Source organism: Oreochromis niloticus, linkage group LG17 (assembly GCF_001858045.2).
Source record: "Oreochromis niloticus isolate F11D_XX linkage group LG17, O_niloticus_UMD_NMBU, whole genome shotgun sequence".
NCBI lineage: Eukaryota > Metazoa > Chordata > Actinopteri > Cichliformes > Cichlidae > Oreochromis > Oreochromis niloticus.
The window spans coordinates 30816268-30834450 of NC_031981.2; the positions used below are offsets into that span (position 1 = coordinate 30816268).

Here is an 18183-nt window from a genome sequence, read left to right on the forward strand (position 1 = left end):
AAACTTTTTGAATCACTTCATTAAAAAAATCTCAACCTTATGAACACTGTATTTCCAGGCAGTGTTAGACCTAGATCCACCTTGTAAATGCTCGGCTGTTTTTCAGCAGTTTGAGCCTTTGACCTTTTCTGCACTGAAGGAAGTAATTGATCACTTAAGACCGTCTAATTCCCCACAAGACATTCTTCCTTCTCGCCTCCTTAAAGAAACTCTTCATGCCATTGGACCTAGTATTTTATTTTTATTAAATACTTCATTGTCAACAGGTTGTCTACCAGCTGTTTTTTAAACATGCTGTTGTGCAACCCATTACTAAGAAGAAAATTCTTGATCCAAATGTAGTTTCTAACTTCAGGCCAATTTCTAAACTCTCTTAAGTCCAAAACTTTGGAAAAGGTTGTTTTCAAGCAACTTCAGACCTTTTTAGACACTCATGGCATTTGTGAAGTGTTCCAGTCTGGTTTTAAATCTCTTCACAGTACTGAGACTGCGCTTTTACAAGTTTTTAATGATCTTCTTTTAACTGTCAACTCAGGTTGCTCTGTTGTTTTAGTCCTTTTAGATTTGACTGCTGCCTTTGACACAGTTGATTACAGCATTCTTTTATCGAGACTTGAACACGTCGTTGGTCTAAAAGGCACGGTTTTACCATGGTTTTATCATGGTTTAAAATGGTGCCGTGTCAGAGAGGTCTTTTTCTCTTCCTCCACCCCTGTGTGTTGTGGTGTGCCACAGGGGTCTGTTTTGGGTCCAACTCTGTTCTCCATGTACATGCTGCCTTTCGGATCTATTTTTAGGAAATACAACATTCCCTATGTTATGCTAACTTTGCACTGTCCACTTTCTGCTGTGGGACTAATAAAGGTTATCTTATCTTACATTAGTGACTAACCTCGTATTGTGAATGGATTATCTCAGTTGTTCTCCCCTACTGAAGTTTGGTCCATTTACAGCGTATTTCCATGCGATTGCATTTGTCAAAAAAAACATCGGTAACTTTTATCGAGTGAAAAAGTTGGCGTTCATCCTCCAGCCTCAATGTGATATGCTTTGTTATGCTAACATAGCTGTATCGCTAGCGATCACTAGCACAGCATAATATACCAGCTAGCCCAACTTCAGTAACCCTACAAAGTTCACTGTTGTGTATTGTTTTGTCTTCATTTATGTTGGAAGTAAAGGCAGAGCTGTACGTTTTATTTTTTTCCAGAAATCTCTCAGTCCGAACATGATACATCATGTTTAGGTAACTAGCGAAACCAGCAAGCTAACTTTTTGCTCATTTCCTGCTAACTTCTATCTCCGTTAAATTTAATAAATTCTTTTTTCATGGATGCCTGGATGTTGAACTTAATTGTTACACCTGGTAAAGCAGCAGCGCTGATCATCTTATTAAAGATGAAAGAACTTAGTTTTTAACTCTCAGTGTTTGTTTGACTTTGGGACGTTAAGGGACGGAGTTTTGGACCCAGATTACTATGAGTCGTGAGGCTCCTGACTACGGTAGCTGTAATGCTCCGACAATCCATCAAGCGTTGCGGCTTCGTAGCTTAGCAAAGTCTACTAAAACAGTTTTTGACAGATTTTTGAGCGCCATTGATAGGTTTGTCTAGCACAAACCTATTGCTGGAACGACAAGACAATTACAATGGCAAAAGCAAGACGCAAGTCACCAGAGCTCTTTGTGTAATCTCGTGCACGAGGGAGAGAACTGTGAAGAGTGCCGTTCCTTCCGCTCGGACCCCAGTCACTCTCAATTAGCTCCCCCGTAGCACTGCTCTTTATTTATGTTACATGAATATGCATAGGTTCATTAACATATGACGTCTTACATAGGCATACATATGAACAAAGAGTACAGTCTGTGTGTGTGTGTGTGTGTGTGTGTGGTGGGTCAAGATGTGACCCCGTGAAGACTCACTTAGACCTGCTGGCGCCAGGAAGTCCAGCAGTTCACTTTAACAAAAGGCGTTTCTACTTAAACAAATATAGGTGTGTTTGGTATACCATATATCAGAAAGAGAAGACTCAACCTCTCTCATGACCCTAGGATGTGTGTGATCTATGTCAGAACATTCAGATAGAGGAGTAAACGTACTCCTCTTTTCACGGTGCACAGAGTTACTGCAGACCTCCTAGGATGAGACATTCTTCCAATCTACAAACGATTGTATACTTCTAAGCATATATGAGTATATGTTTCTAAGCATAAATGGCAATATAAACCTACCAACCGTGTACCACATAAAATCGGTTCGAGGTCAGTAAACACAGCCAGAAATCATACATAAGGTGCACTGATGATTTTTCAGAAAATTGAATGATTTTAAGTGTGCCTTTTAGTGCAAAACATACGGTAGATTACGTCAATTAAGCATTATAAGGAGGAGGGGGGGGGGGTGGGGGGGGTTCCCTGGAGTTTGCAACCCTATTAGTTAGGTTGTTTAATATTTCTGCTAAGTACTGTTTAGAATACCAGAATAGGGAGGATGGTGTAGGTTTAAGTAAATTAGATTGATCAGTATTGCTGAACAATGAAATATTTTGGGTATAGTGCATACAGGTATAACAGAATAGCTTTAGTGTTTTGTTTTGTTTTTAAACTTGAGTATGAACTTATACAAAATGCAGCAAGATATTAAAAAAACAGTTTTGTTGATTATTAAAGGAACTATATCGGATTCATGTCGTTGTCGGCAGATATCCAAATATATGAGATCGGTATTGGACATAAAAAAAATGGTATCGTGCCATCTCTAGTTGAGATCTGGTATTTTTCTGTCTCAGTCGAGTCAGGACTTTGGACTCTGCTAGGTCAGATCCTTCTAGATGTCCGCAATGCTTCTTTCAGGCTCCTCAACTGCTGCGCACTGGCTCCAGTGAGGTGAGATATCCTCTCCACCACCTCAAACCAGTCCAACAAACCATACACTAAAACACCCAACTTGTTGAGCTTCTAAGATCCTTCACTTACCACTGCAACAAGAGTACCCACTAGAATACCCAAACTCATTGAGTTTCTAGAAACCTGCACCCAATAATTGCAGCAGTAAGGAAGCAAGGCTTTCCCCATTGGTCCGGTTGAAAATCCTCCCAAATCAAAAACAGCTCACCATTGCAAATTCTTTGCTGTCTCTCTCTTGGTTTGTTAAAACGTCCTGCATGTCTGAGTTGCTGAAGCATATGTCGCGATCCCCCCTTTTGAAAACAAAAGAATGATGGGACTGAGGCAATTTTCCCTCAGGATGGCCAGACATCGCGTGCCGGTGATTTAGCACAACTCACCTGAGGAATCCTGCTTGACAACGTCACATTTTTATGGAAATTTTCAAAATTAGCTGCAACAAACCCTGTGAGCTGGATTTGAAGTGGCTTTAATAAACACATTACAATTTGAATGGAAACATGCCAGCCAACACAAGGATCATCTCGGAAATTCGGCCGCCACCCTTATATCTTATATACACCATCACAGACACTCTCAAACAAAGAACATTCCACAGCACATCATGCATACCTAAAGCTTCAGTCCAGCTCATCCTTGACCTTCTCCCACGCTAAGAAACGTTATGACCACCCGTCACCTCCCTTAAAGCAGGATGTCTGAAGATCTTCCAGTTTACGATGGGTCCACTGTGAAGGTGCAATAACATGGGGCCCACTTGTGATAACATTCTACATGCATGTATACAACTGGTGAACACCAAAGTGAGGGAATAATATTACTATTACTAATGTGATATGATTTATAAGAAAAGAAATGTGGCACTACAACATGAATAACACAGCGCTGGTAAATACACACAGAAATTAACAACTGCAAGATTAAGTCTGCATGGCTCACAAGCTACTGCGACCCTAGGATGTCGCTGTCATCTTCCTGCTCCTGAAAAAACATACATACATCCACCCTTTCCATGTCTGCTTGGAGTAGGTGAAATCTGCGTATCACTGTCAAGTCAGTGAACCATTTGTCCCCATTATCAGTCCAGTCAGTCCCCATTGTAATGTGAAGAAGCTCACTTTACGATCATTTTCCAGCAACACTGTTGTATAGCACTTTTAGTTCCAATCATGCAGGTCTGCTTAACGGACAGCAGATTCTCAAACAAAACTCTCAGTGCACTCCTCAAACGTGAAAAGAAAAAGAAAAGAAAATACTACAAAATATAAAAATACGAAAGTCTAGTTTTAGGACTTGCCAAAGCATACTCGTCTCCTTAAACTGATAAATCAAACCAAAACTTACTGACAGGTTCCACTTGGTAAAAAAAAAAAAAATCTAGCCACCAAATAAATCCCCAAAACATTCATCCACCAGCCACACACATTTCACACAACCCTAATGTGCTATTAGATAATAAGTTTCTTCCCATGTAACCAGGTGTATGTCATGGTAAAGCCTCTCCCACACATTTGAATTTGAATGTATTTATTTAAAAGGGACAGTGCAGTTTGACATAGTCCACATACAAAACATGAAACTGATGTAACGCACATAAGTTTAGAGCTATTGCTAATTTTCAACAATTGTCGCTTGTTGGGCTTACAATCAAAATAAATACATTTTACCATAAAACATACATTTTCATAAAGCCAAAATACATTGTAAATACAACTACAATTAATAGACAATAAATAAAAATAAAATTATTAGTTAAAATGACTACATCTCTGATTTCCCTTTAATCAAACTTTAACCTTCAATGGAAAGGATCTGATGTCTGTAATCAATTTAATTTTGGTCGGAAGTGTGTTCCACAGATTGCAAGCCTTAATGGAAAATGACGATTGACCAAATTTAGATCTGCGATATGATATCTTGCAGTTTCCGTTCACAATGCTTCTAGTAATACGATTACTATCTTGTCTCTGGATGTATCTATTAAGACACTCTGGGGCCATCCTATTTATACATTTAAAGACTAATTTAAGAAAACACATGATTAAAACTCCTAAAACTAAGTAGATTATATATCTTTAAAATGTGACAATGATGCCAGGGCTGCACGATTTTGCATAAAATGAGAATCACGATTTTTTTTGCTTAGAATTGAGATCACAATTCTCTCACGATTTTCTTTTCTAATATAAATATTTATTGCACTTATTAACTTCACATCAACTTTGTAACAGTTGAGACTGAACATAAAAACATTAAATATCTCACTTGTCTACTCTTACGTACAAAACCTTAAAATACTTCTAAGAATAACATTTTGAACAGTATTCTTTCCGTGTGTAAGGTGATGAGAGAGGTAGGTAATAGCTATGTTTCTTAAAATGTAAACCACAAATATTAACAAAATAATTCTTAGTTCGGCTGGACCATAAGTCTGTCGTTGCCGTGAAATGTTGTACTGCTTGTAATTCCGTCTCCACCCTTGCCCGACACTGCGTGTATAGAGCAGGTAGTGCAACATTTGAAAAATAGTTGCAGGACGGCACTGTGTAGTGTTTGTTTAGGGTGTTGATCATTTTCCTAAATCCTTCGTTTTGCACAGTGTTGATGGGAGCCATATCTTTAGCCAGGTGATATGTGATAGCCTCTATATTTTCTTTGTGCCTGGTGGAGTTTGACGGGTATGGGGAAGTGCTGTATAAGGTTCCCGTTATTGATGTTTGGGTGGTTGACCGGGAGTGATTTTCTCCTGTCACTTTCTTGGCCTTTACAGCTTCGTCATATTGCACTTTATGGTGACGTTTAAGGTGGTTATACAAATTCGTAGTGTTAGCTTGCGGTGCTGCTACTATGGCAAAACACAGCTTGCAAATGATATATTTTTGACTCTCATCGTTTTCTTTGAAACCAAAACACTTCCACATGGAGGAACGAAAACCTTTTCTTGGAATTAATGTTACAGTGGGGTTGTCATTCTCACCGCCATCAGCGAGCTTTTCCTCTGCACTCATTGTGTTTTCTCCCCTCCGGCAGTTTCTCTCACGTGCTCTCCGTTGTTTTTTCCCTGCCAGCTGGCTTCTGTATCACGTGGTATAAGGCTCCGCCCTTGTCATTTGTTGAGCAGGAGGAGTGAGCGCTTGTTTTCATGCAGATTATGTCCCGGATCAAAATGCGGTACAATCGTCATCTTTTTTTTCCTTTTTTTTTCTTTTCTTACATCGTTGTCATTTGGAAACGAGATCGCACATAAGTATGAATTGAGATCGCGATTTTCTAGCATTTAATTGTGCAGCCCTAAATGATGCCATCGAACAGATTTGACATAGGACACAGACCTTCAAAATAAAACAGGAAACATGAGACGCAGACATGACAATACAAACTTGGTAACATAAGAGTCGCAGCATGAAACACAAAGGGTGAGGGAAACTTAAATACAGGGGAAGAAAATAAAAGGGAAATCTAATAACCAAATGAACTTCGCTGACCTAAAGAACTTAAACATATACCATAAACATCAAAAATGAACTAGAACTCAAAACCCTGGGTCCAAAGACCCAGGAACGTGACAAATGCATAAATAACTGAGCCGCTGAAGCAGGTATATAGTGCCGAATTAACTTAAAACAACTCAGATCGGGCGATCGTGGCTCAAGAGTTGGGTGTTCGTCTTGTAATTGGAAGGTTGCCGGTTCGAGCCCCCGGCTCGGACAGTCTCGGTCGTTGTGTCCTTGGGCAAGACACTTCACCTACTGCCTACCTACTGGTGATGGCCAGAGGGGCCGATGGCACGATATGGCAGCCTCGCTTCTGTCAGTCTGCCCCAGGGCAACTGTGGCTACAACTGTAGCTTGCCTCCACCAGTGTATGAAGGTGAGAGTGGTATTGTAAAGCGCTTTGAGGGTAACGAAAAGCACTATATAAATGCAATCCATTATTATTATTATTATTATAGATTAGCCTTGACCGTCTTAGCAATTTTTTTTACATGCTTGTCCAATTTAAGACGTAAATCAACAGTTATTCCTAAAAACTTAAAATCTTTGACCTCTTTTATTTCTTCGTTCCTTCACTGGATTTTAAACTCATCATTTATCTGATCATCAGGAACAACCTAAGAATCTGTTAGTCTCACTCATTTAAACCCTCTGCTGCATTCTGTTCACCCCTGCTATCATTCAATCATCTTTCCTAATATAATATTAGTCCACTAGTTCATATATCGTTTCTCATCTTACTAAGTGAGCCGAACAAGATGATAAAATCAGAAACACAGGCTTAAAATACCATCTGGTATTCATGAGCTTCATTGCATGTGTGTGTATGTGTTAGTAGGATTAAAACATTCTGTGCTTATGTATGTCGTTTTAATTACATTACCCCTTTTTCTGAAACAAATCTCTGTTTACTACACCTTCTTGTTTCAGAAACATCTAAAGAAGAAAGTCTCTATTGTAGTCAGGCACAGCTAAATTCTGCTTGTGAGTTAACCTAGCTAACCACACTGTGTGTTGTTAACACCTTCAACATGTACCCCCTGGTGATGTGTGCCACTTCCTCTATGTCCTCTATTTGTACCACCATATGGAGAACCGCAATAGCCACACACATCGAAATACAGAATTCTTAGATGCTTAGATAACGAATTGTAGAATAAATTCTCCATTTGTAAAATAATTTTAGAATTCCACATTAACAAAGTGAGTTTCGAAATGTTTTTTAAAAACCTCATTACCATCCTAGGGGAGCTAAGATGGTAATGAGGTGCTTGAAATGTTGTAGGTGGCTGAGTTTATACTGCTACCATTGAAACTGATTGGGACTCCGTCTTTGTGGATCTATGGAAGTCCATATATACAGGGTGTAGCATCCCCTGGGTAAAGGCGGTGAAATGCAGGGGGGTCAGTGATTTTTCCCTTTCAAGTTCTTGTAGGCAACTGATGACTTTGTTTTTGTAGTTGCTTCTGTCGTTTCACCTTGAAGCTTCATAGGTATTGTTGTCACTGAGGAGTTTAGTCATGTTTATTTGATCTGCTTCTTTTTGTCAGGGATAAAATACACATGTATACTTTTTGTGTCCCAGCTGAGTAACAGGAGGAGAAGAGTGGTGGTGCAGCAGAGGAACAATTTCAGCCATTTGGACTCAGCTCAGCCACTACAGAGGAAACAATGACTTCAACACAAAAGGTGAGAAAAACATCACAGTTACACTGTTATTCAAACTGTGTGTACAGCTGGTTGGTTTTTTAAAAACCCATTAACAGCAGCTTTATCTTTTCCATCCTGGGCTGCTCCATATATACAGAATCTACATTCACAACCAAAAACCACAGAAGTTGCAAGAAAATACAAAGATCATATTTTCTCTACACACATTGAAACAACAATATCATCAGTTGAATTCAAAAACTTTTCTGAAGTAAAAGAGTTTCTCTACTGAGATCAATATTTCTTCAATAATGTCATTTTCATTACAACTCTCATTGTAGCACATCATTGTAATGTGATACTATCACCAGAAGGTGGTGGTAACACACCTACAATGTGTTTTTGTTGACATGTTTGATTCCACTAATGGAGGGAGTTTCAGTTTGTTCCACAACTGCATTTCACTCACTGCCTCTGTTTGTATCTCTGTCACTGCAGGACCAACATGGAGCGAGAAGTCAGCGCTCTCAGGAGGCCGACAAACCTCACAGAAGAAAGGGAGAGAAAACATACACCTGTGACGAGTGTGGGAAGGGTTTTACTGGGAAGGGTTTACTAAAACAACATCAGGTCATCCACACTGGAGAGCGACCGTTCAGCTGTGACTTGTGTGGAAACTCTTTTACTCTGGCTCAAAGCCTAAAAACACACCAAGTCATGCACAGTGGAGTTAAAGCGTACAGTTGTGACCTGTGTGGAAAGTCTTTTACCCAGGCTGGACACCTAAAAACACACCAAGTCATCCACAGTGGATTTAAAGCGTACAGCTGTGAGTTGTGTGGAAAGTCTTTTACCCGGGCTAGAAGCTTAAAAACTCACCAACTCATCCACAGTGGAGTTAAACCTTACAGCTGTGAGTTGTGTGGAAAGTCTTTTACCCTGGCTCAAAACCTGAAAACACACCAAGTCATCCACAGTGGAGTTAAAGCATACAGTTGTGACTTGTGTGGAAAATCTTTTACCCTGGCTCAAAACCTGAAAACACACCAAGTCATCCACAGTGGAGTTAAAGCATACAGTTGTGACTTGTGTGGAAAATCTTTTACCCTGGCTCAAAGCCTGAAAACACACCAAGTCATCCACAGTGGAGTTAAAGCATACAGTTGTGACTTGTGTGGAAAGTCTTTTACCCAGGCTGGACACCTAAAAACACACCAAGTCATCCACAGTGGATTTAAAGCGTACAGCTGTGAGTTGTGTGGAAAGTCTTTTACCCAGGCTGGAAGCTTAAAAACTCACCAAGTCATCCACAGTGGAGTTAAAGCGTACAACTGTGACCTGTGTGGAAAGTTTTTTACCCGGGCTCAAAGCCTAAAAACTCACCAAGTCATCCACAGTGGAGTTAAACCTTACAGCTGTGGCCTGTGTGGAAAGTCTTTTCAATATCCGCATCAGCTGAAAAAACACCAACAGATCCACACCAGAAAATAACTCTACAAGTGCAGTTACTGTGAGGATGTATTTATTTTTATCTTGTAATTTTAACCTGATTGTTTGGAACAAGTCTGATCAGTAAACTTATGGAGTTATACTGAATGAACTGTTTGGAAAAATGAAGAATCATTTTCTCTCAGTAAGCTGAGTGTTGTAATGTAAACAGACGTTGGCAGAGATGCTCTTTATTTCAGGCGACGTTCAGATTAAAAACTTACACTGTCTTTGTTTGGAAGTGGAGCAAAGCACATGGATCCAGTTCTCAACCCTGTCGTCACTGTGGTGGTGGGAAAGAGTTTCTCTGTGACCTTTGTAGAAAACCTTCCAATCATCAACGGGACCAAAAACTACATCAACGCAGACACACTGGAGACAAAATGATCTACTGCAAAGAATGTGGGAGAGACTTCCACACACCAAGTACATTAAAATACATGACCTCTTCCACAGTGGGGTCAAAAAGCACATCTGTGACCAGTGTGGGTCATCTTTCAACACTGGACATGAGCTCAATGAAAAAGCATAAGCGAATCCACACAGGAGAGACACCATACAAGTGCAGACACTGTGACAAAAGCTTCTCACAATCAGGTCATCGTAACAAGCATGAACGTACACACATGGAAGTGAACTTCAGCTGTGACCAGTGTGACAAGAGCTTCAGGAATCTCAGTTCATACTCCGAACACAAACGATCCCACGCTGTAAATAAACTGTTTCACTGTTACCAATGTGCAAAAACATTCACTTCATTATCTGCTCTGTGCAAACATCAGCCTGATCATGCAGGACTGAAATCACTGGATCACAATGAATCTGAAGAGAGAGAAAGATCCTCTTCTGGTTTCAGGGTGGGACTTAAAAACCTTGAGATCAGGCTCCACAGAGTTCAGATGGAATCTCCTGTAAAGAGTGTCAGCTGATGTCACACCTGGGTCTGATGAGGCAGCTCTGATTTCTGGACCTGCAGTGAATAATCCCGAATGTTACATTTAGGAAGCTGCATGTATAGATATGTATATCAAGTTTATTTTTTTTCCTTTGAGGGATTTTAATTCTCTAAAATGTTATCCCTGTTACATTTTAACCTTTGTTCCCTTAGGACACAGTAGTGTTTAGTAGTTGTATTCATTTTATGTGTTACCTCAGTTAAATTTCAATCCTTCATTCATATTTAAACTTCTGCTGTGGTAATCCCTTTTCTTAAATCATTTTCTCCCAAAACTGCAAATGTTTTCACAGCAGTTGCTCTTAATACTTCCAAAATGAACTAAATCTGTCCACCAGCTTTGAAACAACACCTGCTGTGACTTTATGTCCAGAAAAAAGAAACTCAATCTAAACTGGTTTTGGGCTGTACTTCCATATAATACCAGTTTGTACCAGAAGATGAAGCAGTGAGTCAGTGTAACATTTATTTAATTAGGCAAAGAACACATTCATTTTCACAGTGGCAGCAAAGAAATGTTGAAAGTTAAAAACAGCAGCACACATCAGGACCATTTTAAAGATCACAGGTGACTTTTACTTAATTCAAATTCCTTCAAATTTTTGGCTCCTCCTTTCACTTTAGTGTATTTACTGTATCCTTGAAGTCCACATGTTGTTTTTTAATGAATTCATTTTGATCCACATGTTCTGCGGCTGTCTTCCTGTTGATTTGAAGTTTGTTTTATGAAATCCTGATAATGTTAAAGCGTTAGTTATATTTGATGAACTCTGTGTAAAGTTTGTCTTATTAAACAGTTTGGTGTGAAAAATTAAGAAATGGTCTCAGAACAAGTAGTTTGAGCCCTGATTTCAGATTCAAACTAATTTAACTGTTTTCAGTGGTACATGTGGAGGTTTATCAGAGGAGGAGACTTGGCTGTTCTCCACTCACGCAGCACAGGGTTCCTGCAGCTCATTAAAAACTCTGAAATGAGAACAAAAATATTATTTCATAATAAATATTTGATATTTATTATGAACATTCACCATTAAAGACAGGATATTAGGAAAAGGACAACATTTTCTCTCCAAGTTAAACAGATTTGCAAACTGTCTGTAGGTAACAACTTAACAGATTAATTTACTTTTTACATTATTTCCTTCAAGAAATCGAGCTGCTGGTAGCCATGTGCTCATCGTGTGTCACAGGACCAAGAAAGCCTCATTAAAAAGCAAAGATCGATGGTCGCGTTTTATATCATCCACCCTTTAGTCCTATTATTTTTAAGTAGGTTTTTATTAGGATTTAAACATTTAAATCACTTTATGTTCAAGAATCTGTTCCTTTCTGCTGATATTAAAATCATTAACTAGTATTCAGGGACTAGTCTACAGAAAACACATAACTAACCTCTTCACCTCTTCCCTCTTTTTTTTTACTGAAAAGTTATAAAGTTTGATGAAACTCCAAAACCTCTTAATATAAAGTCTGGAACTCTTTTGCTAGATTGATAGAACTTTATTAATCCCTCAGGTAGGTTCCTCCAGGAAATTCAGTTTCTATTTAATTGCAGGTTCTCCCACCTCTCCTCCTCCATCAGCCTCCACTGCCTCCCTTTCCTCCCCTTTTCCTCTCCTCCTCTCTCTGTGATGGTGTCTGTTCCCTCCATAACTGGGCTGCTGCTGCTGGTCATACTGCTACTAGTGCTGAGACGATGCATCCAGAGAAAAACTGGAGGTGAGACACATTCTGCTCACACTTCATGTTGACACATCAAACCGTTGTTTTTTTTTAAACAAATCACCTAAAAAAAAAATCAGTAAATTATAATCTCCATTTTTGTGTTTTTGGCACTTTGAGCCTAATTTCTACAGCCCACATCTCAGACAGTCACAGCTCACACTAACATCATCTAAGTGGAAACAGAGCAAAGACAATCGCTTAAAAGCTGCCACATGCTGCACGTGTTATTTCCACACATCTGTCTCTGTGAGGACCAGTTTGAGCCACAGACCATTTACATTTTTAACTGAGATTTAATTATGACTTAATCTAAGCTACATGCTGTATTTGTGCATCAATTTCTACAATAACATTTTATGATTAATGTCATATTTGAATATATACATTTGTACACTGTACACAGTTTGGTAATTTTTTTCACTGTGTGTGAAGTGAGATGTTGTATGTGAGAGTTGTGGTCAAAGAAAGCTGATGTGAGCGGTTCAGTCCAGTTTCCTGTTTTTTGAAAGAAAAGATAGAAACACTTTTTAATTTTGTTCTGACTGCAGTTTTTCCTTCGCTTTTCATTTTAAACACGTTTCGCCTTCTTATAAATATTAATCTTGCTGAATCAGCAGCATTTAAAGTTCTGCTATTAATGGAAAATCTTTGCATTTGATTTTGCAGTGAGTGATGCTGTGACAGCTGCCACCTCTTCATCAGTGAGAAGAACATCAGCAGATGATGGAAATGGGTCAAAGATGATGAGAGGTACAGGAGAGCGATAATCCTCTTGTGCTTCCACATGAGGCTCTGTGAGGTGCATGGCTGAGGGTTTAGAACATGTGTTTCATGCATTTTGGTTCAGGTTCTTTTAGCATGGACTGCAGGTTCATCCCCTGGTTTTTCATCAGGTCAGGTTGATCAGTTTCTTTGTCTGGACTGAAAATTGCTTGCACATAATGCACAAAGATTTCAGTCCACTGTTAAAAATCTCCTGCATTAAAGATGTTGAACCAGAGCCAGAAACAATGAAATCCCTTCTTGTAATTCTCACATTAAAGCAGCTCCATGTTTTTATTCTTGGACTATACTAGCGTAGCTTTGAATATTTGCAGGTTATAATAATCTTTGGTGCAGCACTTCATATAACTCCTGTCACATACTAGTCAGGTCAGGTATAATTAAAAAAAAGGTTTACTTTCACAGGTTTGCAAAGTGCTTATTTTACATGATGCATTGTGTAAGACTGTTACATCATTGTGCCAAGTGAGCAGCTCTGTGGTCATTAGGTTTCCTGTTTTGAGAGCTAAACCGAGCAGAGGTGTTAAGGTTGCTGCATGTTAAAGACAGGCTATGCTGTGGCCTCACATTTGCCGCTGTTATTCCTGGAATGTCAAACCTTTTCTCACCCTAAAACACGAGTTCTGGGTCAGTCACATGACTTTGTCATGTTTTGCAGAGAGCGATCCAGCGGCAGTTTATTCTTCAGTGCACAGAACATCTGACATCAACTATGCACAGATCCCCATCAAGATGAACTGCAGACAGAGAGGTAGAGCTGCTCCTCTTTCATGCTCGCTGCAACCCCCCCCCCCCCTTGAGAAAATAAAAGGTCCAATCCTTAATCAAATAATAAATCTTAGTTCTCAGCCTGCAGCAGCACATGAAGGTGATTACATGATCCACAAGCCTGACAGGCTCACTACAAAGATATGAAGAGATTAAACACAAAATACACACAGCTGCTGGAGAATAATCATGGTTTGCACGTGAGTCGAAAAGTATATGAAGTAAATATAGAAGGAAAAAAATGTGGTATTAATTTGAAAGTGGTGTGAAAAGCTCTGATTGGTCAGTAAGACTGGAACGGCGCTATTAAATCCGAAACAGTCATTTCATCTGTGATCACCAAAGTTTTACATAATTTTCTGCTTGTTGTGAAATGTTAGCTTCATATATCAAATACTTTTAAAGATACAATCATGTGTATTTTAAATGATCAGCTTGTAGCATGTTTTCACACATTTTTGGACATTCATGTTTGAACATGAGTGTCTTAAAACCTAGCCTAAAAAAATCCCATTTTTCTCACTGTAAAAACGAACCAGTATATGCTACACTGTTAATGCCTCTTAGTATATCTTAAAATTATGATTATTTTTAATGCAAATTTGAGATGGTCCAGCAGAAGGTTGATGATGACATGCGATGGAAGGACTCAGGAAACAGAGGCTTATAATATAGCAAAGCATCAGAGTTCTGTCATTCAAAAATAAAAGATCTGACTACTACTAACACATAGTTATATATTTCAATATTAATTGTTAGAATTCTGAGATTAATTTATTGATATTTGTGTAAGACAGTTTTGTGGATATCAACAAACAGAGCCGGTGCAGTTTTTTTTCTCATGTTTATCTAAACTTCCTCCAATCTGTGTGTTTGTGTTCAGATCTTCCATCAGAGCCAGCGGTCATCTACTCCTCACTCAAGCCGAGCCACACACCTACACCACAGTGTAACCAGTCTGAGTAGTGACGTCCAGCTGGCTGCTACATCCCTGCACTCCTCTAAATTATATATTATTTATTTAATCATATACTGTGTGTGTTTACAGTCGTACAGCTGCACTGAACCAGTTTGAATGTAGAGTTCAGGATGAAGTGCAAAGTGTTATGTAATTATGTTTTTGTTGTTACAGTGTCACGTTTGCTATTGTTATTACCATGGCTGTTACAGTTATTGTTAACATTGTTGTTATTATTGCTACTATTGTTGTTCTAAATGTTGTTAATTTTATTACTTTGGTAGTTAATGTTTTTGTTTACTGTCTTTTTTTTTTTGTTATATTAATACTATTACTGTCAGGTTCATTGACATTTGTCTACTGTTACCTACTCGAATCACCAATGGTCAAAAACAAAAGTGCCATTTGAAACCTGGTAAAGGGAAAATGGCGACAAAAACCAGCACCGAAGCCCCCGAGTCTGACAGAAAGCCACAGACCAATTCTCAGTTCAGTTTCAGTTTTATTTGTCATATGCAAGTAAGCACAGGGTCTACATTACAATGAAATGTATTTGACGAGCAGAAAACAGTCACTCAGCAGTATAGTACAGTAAAAGACAGTAAAAAACAAACAAAATATATATATAAAATATAGTGAAAAATACAGTAAAAATGTTAACAGACTAAACATCATCTGTAAGAGTTTTTATTTTTATTTAAATACTAATAAAAATGAAGTGAGCAGTGCAGAGTGTAGTATGTACCTGTGAATCTGTAGGACAGCTTCTGTGTGCAGTGTTGTGGTTGTTGGTAAAAACTGAAGTCTTGTAGTCCGAGCAGGCAGACTTAACTTAACTGTAACTTCACCCGGATGGTAACAAGGAGAACAGCTGACATGCTGGGTGGCTGTGGTCCTTGATGATGCTGTGTGCTTTACAGAGGCACCGTTGAAGATAAATGTCCTGAATGGCAGGAAGACTCATGCCAGTGATGTGCTCTGCTGCTGCTATCAGTGGTAGCAGTTTCTGTTTTGTTTTTCTAAATATATGATTTGTTTGGGTTTTTGAGTTGTGCTGGTTTGATTTTGTACTAAGGGTTATTTTTAGTTTTGTTCATTTTACATTAGTTGGTGTTCTGGCCTTTAGTTTAAGTCACTGGCTGTATCCCAATTCAGGGTCTGCACGCTTGAAGTACGCGCACTACGCGTACTACGCGTACTACGGACGGTGCGTACTATAAGTACGAGAAGAGCGGAAGTGAGAGGCTTGTGAAATGGGACGGTCTAGCCTTCGTCGTGCTGCTGTTGTGGAAATTTTAATTACCAAAGCCTGCAGACGGGATGAGTTGTAACAACACCTTTATTTCAGCTATCTCATGCATGAGGAGGGACGTCAGTCAGGGGGCACTGAAAGTCGTCTCTGACAATGAACAATTCAAGTTCCTTTTATACACAGTCGCAGAACAAAATGCTTTTACAGTTGCAGTTCACACCTTGGCTCTAAACAGAAAGACCCTCTATCACTTGTGTGAATCTCCCCCACTCTGGGGTCAAGTCTTCCTGTGTGAGCTTCCGTCTCCTGGCTTCCGTCTCCTCGGAGACATTCACCAGTTTCTCACCGTCTGTTTTCCCGGCGTGAATGAGGTGTGAACCAGACGTACTAAACTAAGTAACATGAAAGCATTTCACCAAGACAATACATTAAAGGACAATACACTAAAGAGAAATCCCACAACAGTTCCCACCCTCTTGATTGCATCTCAATCACTAGTACCAAGGATTTCTCTTCCTAACATTCTGTTAATTACATCAGCAATATTGCACACTCAAAAAGGTTTCACAATATGCATCATTCTTACAGTGTCAGGAAAATAATTTCACTCATCACAATCATCCTCGCTCTCGCTATTATCAGTGTAATCTTCAGCCTACAATAGGGGAAGCTGCAATTTGGGAGACTCGCTTTCTCTTGTCAGTGCCACTGTGATTAATCTACTCACTAGGGTGCGGAGGCATGGGATCAGACAACAGCCGCAGCATGTGAGAATGGCAATAAAAGTGGCTATGGACATTAGCAACGACATTACTATGGCCTTATACTTCCCAAACTGTTTGTTGAACCACCCGTCTAAGGGGTTAGTAATGCCGGAGTCCTCTGTCATTTGAGATGACAGTGTTCGCAAACCTTCCAAGGCTCTGGTTACAGTGCCATCTGGGGCTGTGTTGTTTGGAATGAAGGTGCAGCACAGAGGACCTACCATAGTGCAGATCCCCCCTTTTTCAGCCAAGAGCATGTCCAGAGCCATTCGATTCTGCCAGGCCATCAAGGATGCGGCAGCCAGCTGTTCGGATAGGCCCGCCACTGCATCCCGTGTCAGATTGGCCAGTCGTTGGACATTGTAATGTACATAGTTGATTCTGTCTACATTCTTATTCGGAGTTACCCATAAGAAGATGGACTCAAACCCCCCTGCAACCTGGTTGGCCAATTTAAACTCATCAGGGACACCTATAGCATCTATATAAGTTGGGGAGTTTTTAGTCAAATCAAAATCTTCCGTTGTGGTCCTACGGGCCCTTCTTACCTGGGCCTCTTGTTGGGATTTAGAGATTCTTTTATTGCTGCCATATAATCTGCCTTATGATAAATGCATTAATAACATGTTCTACAGTATTATTTTATCAGTAATATTGTTTACAGGGTTCATATTGCATTGAATATGTTTGTCATCACATTCATTTTATTCACAGGTTTAGTTCATTCTATACACAATGCATAACTGTGCTTGTTTAGAGTTGATGTTCTATCCAAGAGGGTTTTAAGCTTCACTGGTGAGAGTGTCCAGGTGATACATGTTGAGGGAAGATGAGAACATAGCAGGTTAATTGCATGCATGCTTACAATACACATAAATCTAGTAGCAGGCCTGAGCGAAGGCCCAAGTGTCTTCTGCTTCTTATTTGAGACCTGCGCCAATTCAGTCTACTTAGTGATTGAGGACGAGGGTCCATTATTAGCCCTTAGAGGCCCTGAAGCTTGAAGTTATTACCTTAAAAGGAAGGTGTTATCAAAAAGAGAAGTTATATGTCTGTTCATAGTTATTAGAGATGTACAAGATGTACCCTTGTCTGTAAACAATGACTGGACATAATGTATTTTTGACCTGTATTGACGTGTATGTGGGGGTGTCATCCTCTATGCTATAAAACCAGAACTCAGTGTATTTTTGTCAGAGCAAATAAGCCATATGCTGACGGTTGTTCTCCGTTGTCAATAAACTCATCGTTTGATTGTACTTTTCTGGGCCTCCGTCGTTTGTTGTCTGGTCTACAGTTGATCGATCTCGCTTCACTCTGCAGAGGCGTGGGACCCTGCTAACAGTATAGGGAGTGCCAACCTCACAATGGTGCAGGTTGCTGACCAGCTGCTGGGCAGAGTGTCTCTTAACACCTTGTCACCGCACCACCAGAACAGAT

The 18183-nt window shown here is 39.6% G+C and overlaps 1 protein-coding gene and 1 long non-coding RNA gene across 6 annotated transcripts in view; both read left to right on the forward strand.

The window, feature by feature from the left end:
• The window catches only part of atp11b (ATPase phospholipid transporting 11B), a 201424-nt gene that overhangs the window by 83750 nt on the left and 99491 nt on the right, over positions 1-18183 (forward strand). The window lies entirely within an intron of this gene.
• On the forward strand, positions 6937-8756 carry LOC112842676 (uncharacterized). The gene is made up of 2 exons (XR_003214626.1): positions 6937-8089; positions 8549-8756. It is a non-coding gene; the product is annotated as an uncharacterized LOC112842676 (long non-coding RNA).